General features: G+C 40.5%; 1 protein-coding gene across 2 annotated transcripts in view; it reads right to left on the reverse strand.

Moving 5' to 3' along the window:
- LOC124550902 overlaps window positions 1-6,058 on the reverse strand; it is a 119,709-nt gene extending 113,651 nt beyond the window's left edge. Inside the window, exon 1 of one of the 2 annotated variants that reach the window (XM_047125685.1) lies at window positions 5,902-6,058. The gene's annotated coding sequence lies outside the window, so the exon portion shown is untranslated. Of the gene's footprint in view, window positions 1-5,896 lie in introns of both variants that reach the window. The other variant, XM_047125684.1, reaches the window with a different exon arrangement.
- Window positions 6,059-8,123: the final 2,065 nt, after the last annotated feature.

The raw sequence follows: 8,123 nt of genomic DNA on the forward strand, positions 1-8,123 counted from the left end.
CGCCACAGTGGTGCACTGGGTCGAGTATATGCAATGCTGAGGGCACCGCCAAACCATAAACCACACTCGCATAGTCAAGGCGAAATTGAACAAGGGCTCTGTAGAGCTGTAGCAGCGTAGGGCGATCTGAACCCTAGTTGGTGTTGCTCAGGCAGCAGAGAGCATTGAGGTGCTGCCAGCACTTCGCTTAAGCTGACGAAGGTGAAGAAGCCAAGTCAATCGGGCATCGAAAACCAGTCCTAAGAATCGATATGTCTCCACTACAGTGAGTGGATCATCATTAAGGTAACGTTCTGCTTCCGGATGAACAGTACGACGCCGACAGAAGTTCATAAGACACAACTTTGCAGCCGAAAACTGGAAACCGTGGGCTAAAGGCCATGACTGCATATTGCGGATGGCTCCCTGTAGGCACCACTCAGCAACACCAGTACTGGTGGAGCAGTAGAAAATCCAGGAGTCGTCTGCATACAGAGAAGGAGAGACGGACAGCCCTACAGTTGCTGCTAGACAATTAATGGCCACTAAAGACAGAGAGACACTCAATACAGAGCCCTGCGGGACCCCATTCTCCTGGGTAGGGCGGGACCCAATTCTGCTGGATATGAGGGGGAACTTTAGGAGGCACCAACTTGGACACGAAAAGTATGGAGCGACAGAAAATTTTGGATAAAAATCGGGAGCGGGCCTCAGAGACCCCACTCATATATTGTGGAAAGGATATGATGTCACCAGGTCGTGTCATACGCTTTTCGTAAATCAAAAAAGACGGCAACCAGGTGTTGGCATCTGGAAAAGGCTGTTCAGATGGCAGACTCGAGGGACACAAGAGTATCGGTGGTAGAGCGAACCAGGTAGAAGCCGCCCTGACATGGAGCCAGTAGGCCACATGACTCGAGGACCCAACCCAACCGCAAATACACCATATGTTCCAGCAGCTTACAAAGAACATTGGTGAGGCTGATGGGCCGATAGCCACCCTCATAAAGCGGGTTTTTACCGGGTTTGAGCACTGGAAATTATTAATTAATTCTGTAAAATATAACAAAATTCGAACTGTGACTTTAAAAAAGAAATTTGACAGATATGTGCAAATGGAAGATACCATTGTAATCACAAAGCAATTATCTTTCAAATGAAAAAAACTCAAACAAAAATCTATAACTGTTACAGAGCTACAGCATTTTAAAAACTTTTCCGAAATTCGCCAACTTCTAAATGGTCTTCACAGTGTCACCTTTGGAGGCCTGTAACTCGGGGCAGGAATTTTTTTTGGAGAAAACAAAAACAGTCCATGTTTCTTACTTACACCTGAATTTTAACATATGCTAAATTCAATAACATCCAAGACTATGAAGGTAACCCCGCTGCCTGAAGTGATACGGATTATGCCATCAGAACTTATATTTCACTAAATGCAAATTGCTTGTAGTATAACTTCCATAGGGTTTTCCCCCTATTTTCCTAAATATTTATTTTTGGCACATTCATCATTTCCCACTTCCATTCTTCAACTGACAAATATACTATTTTGAAATAATTCCGTTTGGATGATTACTTGGAAGAGAATTCTCGAAAATTATTGTTTGTGTTTTTATAAATGAAGACTCATTTGGTTCTGATGCAAAAAAAGCAATACTCATTACCTGTCAACAAATATTCACTCAAAAATTAATTTTTGAACCTATAAACATATTCGATACAATGAATGGTAAAGTAAGAGATAAACAAACATGTGTAGCACTTACAATGCCATAGGCTACACAACAAATTACCTATTTAATACAAGTTACATATGTTGTTTGTTTTCTGTAGCTATTTATTTGTGTAACAATTGCAACTCTCAAAAAAAGCAAAACCTGATTTTTTCATATATTTATTATTAACTAAACCAAAGTGAAAACAAAATACAAACCAATATGATTGGCTGTGGTTAAGGGGCTCCGGAAAGGCTCAAAATCATGAAAAGTTCAATTTTTACTTTTTTGCGTTTTCTGAGTCTGCAGACTATTACCTTTTAATAGATATACAATTTTTTCAATTCCGAAGACTACAACTATTTTTAAATTTTTTTTGAAATGTGTTCTACATGGGCGTGACCCACTGTGGCACTGTTAAACTGCTGTCAAATGGTGTTATTATTAATGTCCGTGTTCATCAGGTACATTTTAGTGATGTGAGATAAAGTATGTGTTGTGGCTAACCTGTGATGGTTCAATATATATCGCTGGTGTGATTGTCGATTGTTTCATGTTTATTTACTCTGTCGTTATCTCGAAAATATTCGTAATTAATTCTGTTTCTTGAGTCTCTGTTTTGTTGATGTATAATAATGAGTAAAAGTAAAGTTATTAGAAATCCTCTGAAGGCTTTTAAGAAAAGGAGAAATGTTGGAAAGCCAAAGGTATGTGTTATTACTGTAAACAATAAAGACGATAACCAAGTGAGTGAACCTAACCTCTCAAGTACACCTGCCCGTAGCAGTCAAAGTGGGAAAGAAAATACTTCACAGAAGAAGCTTGGTTCAATGAGTGAAAACTATGAATGTTTTATGGGCGAATCGGATGTGAATGAAATATTTGAAATGTCGGTTCTCAAAGGAATTTTTTCAAACTGTGTAAGATGTATTCATTGTAGTGAAGTTGGTCTGGAACTCTCCATAATAAAGCACGTAGGACTTGCTAGTGAAATACAACTGAAATGTGATAAGTGTTCATACATGACCACCTTTTGGAACAGTGTTGCAGTAACTGCAACTGATGAAAATGGTAGCAAAATCTACGAACACAACAACGAGTGATGCTTGCTTTAGACAAGGAACGCCTTCGGGCTGCAGACAGGGCTATAAAGAGTCTAGAAATACAAGCAAGAGTAAACAGGAGGAGGAACAAGAGGAAGCTGGAGGAGGAGTTTGCAGAGGATGAAGATAATCCACCCTATGGACCTGGAATGCACTAAAAAGTTAATCCAATCTTTGTCGCTCGATTCCCAAAACTTTTATTTTCTCATACTAATTACATGTTTTCTAAGGATCTTCCAAACATATTTGTTTCAAACTTTCAGTAAATGTTACACAGTACCTTCTGCATAATTTAACACAGCCTTTTTCCAAAAAACTGTATATTTTTGAATATATAAATAAAAAATTGCAAAAAAATGTTGTGAATTTTCATTACAATTGGAAAAAATAAATCTTTAATAACTGAACTAAAATTTTGTAAAATCCCTGTGTTAAGTTGTAGCCCATACTCCAATAAATAATCTGTAAAAAGTTCAACTTCCTACCTCAAATACTTGTGAGGAAAGATGTAATTTATAAGCGTTATTTTAACATTGCAAGTATAGGGCGTTCCGGAGCCCCTTAAAGCTTCGAAATTGGGGTGTAGACACTCTACACAGTACACTGAAGAGCCAAAGAAAGTGGTACACCTGCCTAATATCATGTAGGCCCCACACAAGCGCACACAATTGCTGCAATATGACGTGGTATTGATTCGACTAATGTGTGTAGTAAAGCTAGAGGGAATTGACACCATGAATTCTGCAGCGTCCGATCCCGCCCGTCTGCTTTGACCCATGACGTCACAAATATGGCGGAAACGACCATAAGAAAGTCGGTACGTACATATTATGAGGACGAAAATACATCGAAAAATAAACACATACACATTCCACAAAAAGCCTAATGACAAGCGCGGGAAATGGGGTGTTTTTAGGTGGGGACAAACTAAATATAAACAAATTTAGACACCCACCCCCATATAAAACCACACAAAACGATGAAAAAAACCGACATCACAAAACTCCCCAAATACCACTAAACACAATATCATCTGGAATCGGACACTTCCCTTGACCTATTGTGTATAGGCTACACAACAAATTACCTATTTAATACAGGTTACATATGTTGTTTGTTTTCTGTAGCTATTTATTTGTGTAACAATTGCAACTCTCAAAAAAAAAAGCAAAACCCGATTTTTTCATATATTTGTTATGAAATGAATTATTTATTATCAACAGCAGCTCCCGATCCCATAAATGAGGATCAAACACTTCCCTTGGCCTATACAGCTCAAAAACATCTCCAGATACCAATATCAACATACACAGCCACACATTGGTATCAAACACGGGTCGACAGAAGCGTCCGATCCCACGCGTCAGCTTTGACCCGTGGCGTAAGGGTGTTGTCGTGTATGACGTCATGACGGCGCGGAGTTTGGTTTGAGTGTGGCTGTCTCCAGTTCTGTTTATCTTATTTTATTTACTTTTCTGATCTGTTCGTTCTATCTCGTGAGATTTTTTTTTAAATTTAAAAACACTTATTAATTATTTTAATTATCTGTTTCCTCGAATTTCTGTTTTAGTTTATTATATTTATCTTTCTGATCTGTTCGTTCCATCCCGTGAGATTTTTTTTAAAAAAAGACAAAAAACACTAATCAGTTACTGAAGCATCTTTATTTTCTATGGGTTGCAGGGTTTACGACCCCTGGGGAGGTGGGTGGGTATTCATGCATGGCTGTCTTCACTTACACGTTGTAGCTACGCAAGGCGTCTTAAATTACACCACACAAACTAAAACCCTGAACATACCACCAGAGAGCACAACAAACCACAACACGAGGACATCTACAAACACGCCACACTCAGAAACCAAACTCCGCGCCGTCATGACGTCACACACGACAACACCGTACGTCACGGGTCAAAGCCGACGCGTGGGATCAGACGCTTCTGTCGACCCCCTGTTACATATTCACCGTTCGATACAATATGAAACGAGCCTCGTTTGACCAGGCGACATATTTCCAGACATCGACAGTCCAATGTCGGTGTTAACGGGCCCACGCAAGGCGTAAAGCTTTGTGTTATGTAGTCATCAAGGCTACACGAGTGGGCCTTTGGCTCCGAAAGCCCCGTATCCATGGTGTTTTGTTGAATGACTTGCTTGTTGATGGCCCAGTATTGAAGTCTGCAGCAATTTGCAGAAGGGTTGCACTTCTGTCACATTGAACGATTCTCTTCAGTCGTCGTTGGTCCCGCTCTTGCTGGATCTTTTTCCGGCAATATGGATGTCTGAGATTTCATGTTTTACCGCACTCCTGATATTGATGGTACACTCATTAAATGGTCGTACAGGAAAATACCCACTTATCGCTACCTCAAAGATGCTGTGTCACATCGCTCGTGTGCCGATTATAACAACTCGCTCAAACTCACTTAAACATCGATAACCTGCCATTATGGCAGCAGTAACCGATCTAACAACTGCGCTAGACACTTGTCTTACACAGGCGTTGCAGACCGAAGCGCGTATTATGCCTGTTTACATAGTTCGGTACTTGAACACACATACCTGTACCAGTCTCTTTGGTGCTTCAGTGTGTGAAAACATCTTAACTCATTTACAAAATACAAAAATGGATGCACGATACTGCAACTAAAATTTCTGATCCCTTACCCAGTGACATAAAATGCTCGACAAACAGTTAAGTAAAACTTAAGAACAAAATGGAATAAGAGTACAGATGATCAGCTTGCAGACATATTTACAAATTATATTGCGACATAAAAATGACAATGACTCGTTCCACATCAGTACGATTTATACTTCAAAATTATCAATGCGACTTAAAACCAATTTAGCTCATGAATGTTCAATGCATCTAAAGTTTTCCCTCCTCTAGCTTATCCAATTAACATCGAAAATAACATACTACTGAATATTCATTCAATAGGATTACATTATTAAGCCAAATTCCATTTCAAAGACAACTCTGTGATTGTATCTTATAGGAAATATACATCAACGGGCGTTTGTTTCTCTTACAATATATGTATAATAAACATCAAGCGATAACTGTTCCAAGAGAAACGTATATAAACATACCTTACCAGCAGCACAGCGTCGTTTACTGTTTCGATGATACAAAATTACCAAATACAACGACGCGCGATTTTCAACCGACACAACTACCGGTCTAGCCCTCCAACAGCCTTATCGTGATACGTGATTGGAGCATCGCGAGCACGCGCTTTCAAACGAATTCGATCAAAGAGGCAAATATAAACACAACAAAGATAAAAGATCCATCCACGAACACACCAAAGATAACAGACCCGCTCATATGCAACGATGTCTGCGCAGTTATTAGGGCACGTCTGTGTATGCAACATATCGCCGTAAATGTGGTGCGTTCACATGACACACGTTCCAGTGTACTGTTCGCCCGGCGTCGGTCGGTGCAGAAAAGAAATTTCAGTGCCAAGCGACTAAACTCTCGTACAATAACCTCAAAGTTTATTTCATTTATTCAGAAATGGAGGAAATTCTATTACGGTATGTGCTCGCAGCTTGTGTTAAAAAAAGAATTTAAATAATGTAGCGTGTACTCAAGAGTGACCACCTTTGGTGGATTGTTCTTCTTGTAAAATCGAGATGAATCAACACTTCACTTATTTAATGACACAATGAGAGGTAACCTGAGCACTCAGATGAGTCCTTGGTACTTCTGTACAATGAAGGTGAGAGCCAGTTGCCTATGGCGGATGGTGCTTTGGAATTGCCCACGGAACTTTACGCCATGGTTGTGGATGGACTGTAACAACATGTTGAAGCTGATGGACAAAAAGCCTTGATGTGTCGATTCTGTGGAACACAAATGCGGCATTGTCCTTAATCTTGTCCTGTAGATAGTTTTCTGCCAATAACACCTGTAATTCTCATACTCTGTCCCACCACAGCACTCCCAGCGTCCACCACAGACAGCAGTTAGGAGAAGTCGTAGTGATGACACATTCAAGGTGCAAGTCGTATCCCATGCGGCGCAGCCATAGAGGAGTTTGAGTTGCACAGTAAAATTGTACATCTGACCGTCTTCAGCTCCAGATCTTTACTAAGGAAGAATAGCAGCAGCACATTAATCATCCTGTATGTTAATTGTTTACATTGTCGGAGATGTGTTAACGTGAACGACTTACCGAGGACGACCCTCAGATATCTCAGGCTGGTGACTTTGGGATCTCATGTCCAAGGACTTTAAGTCACGTCAGAAGGATCGGCAGCCGCTTCTGTCTTGATGCAATTGAAGGCCCACTTCTCCATCGTGTCGATCTGGTTGGTTAGAGTTATGTCTAGACATTGTAAAAGCAGTATCTTTGGCATAAAGGCTTCATGTGATCATGGGATTGGTCAGTAGGTCGTTCACATAAAGATGAAGAATAATGGCGCAATGAGCGATCCCTGCAGGACACCCTCCTGTAGTGATTTGAGTCCTGCGCACAGACGTAGAAAACGTTTGGTCATTTAGGAATAGTCTACAAAATGGATGTAGCAGTCTGGAAGTGTCATCTGCTCATCACGTTTCACAATCAAGTTGTTGTGCGACACCTTATCATCAGCCTTGTCACTATCAAAGAAGATGGCTACAAAAGATTGAAGTGGTGTTGAGTATGTCTGGTTAGGCGTATAAGCTGGAGTTTGGCTGAGACCTTTCACTGAAAGCAAAACTGGTCTGGCCTGATGCCTTGTGCTCTAACAGGTGGTGTCTGAGTCGTACCAGCAACACCCTCTCAAGAAGCTTTCCCACTGTGGGCGACAGACTGATAGGGCAGTGATTCATTGGCCAGGTTAAATCTCTGACCAATTTAGAAATGGGCACGACTTTGACTGCCATCCAGCCTGAAGCAGAGAGAGAGAGAGAGAGAGAGAGAGAGAGAGAGAGAGAGAGAGAGAGAGAGAGATCAGACTGGTCTACACAGTAGCTGCTTAAGTGAAGGCAATTTTCATACAAAAATTTACTTTACGAGTTGCAGGGTGAACTGGATGACCGGCATAAATATTTGAGGGTGGATTTAGAAACATACAATTCTCTTTTGATGCTTGTAATTCCTCGTATAATGTAGGAAAAGCTTGTATGATGACAGCAATTCCTCCACATGAGTGGCTGACAATGACATCAACATTCTTGGTAATAGGAGCTATAAGGATCTAAAATTTGCTACTGCAGTTTCGAAATAAGCACTGAGTAAAATCATACCCAACACACATAAGCTATTTACACAGTTCTGGAAGATGCTTTCATGAAGGGAAGTAAAGTACAGTACCAGTACTTCTA

Source organism: Schistocerca americana, chromosome 9, assembly GCF_021461395.2.
Source record: "Schistocerca americana isolate TAMUIC-IGC-003095 chromosome 9, iqSchAmer2.1, whole genome shotgun sequence".
Classification (NCBI taxonomy): Eukaryota; Metazoa; Arthropoda; class Insecta; order Orthoptera; family Acrididae; genus Schistocerca; species Schistocerca americana.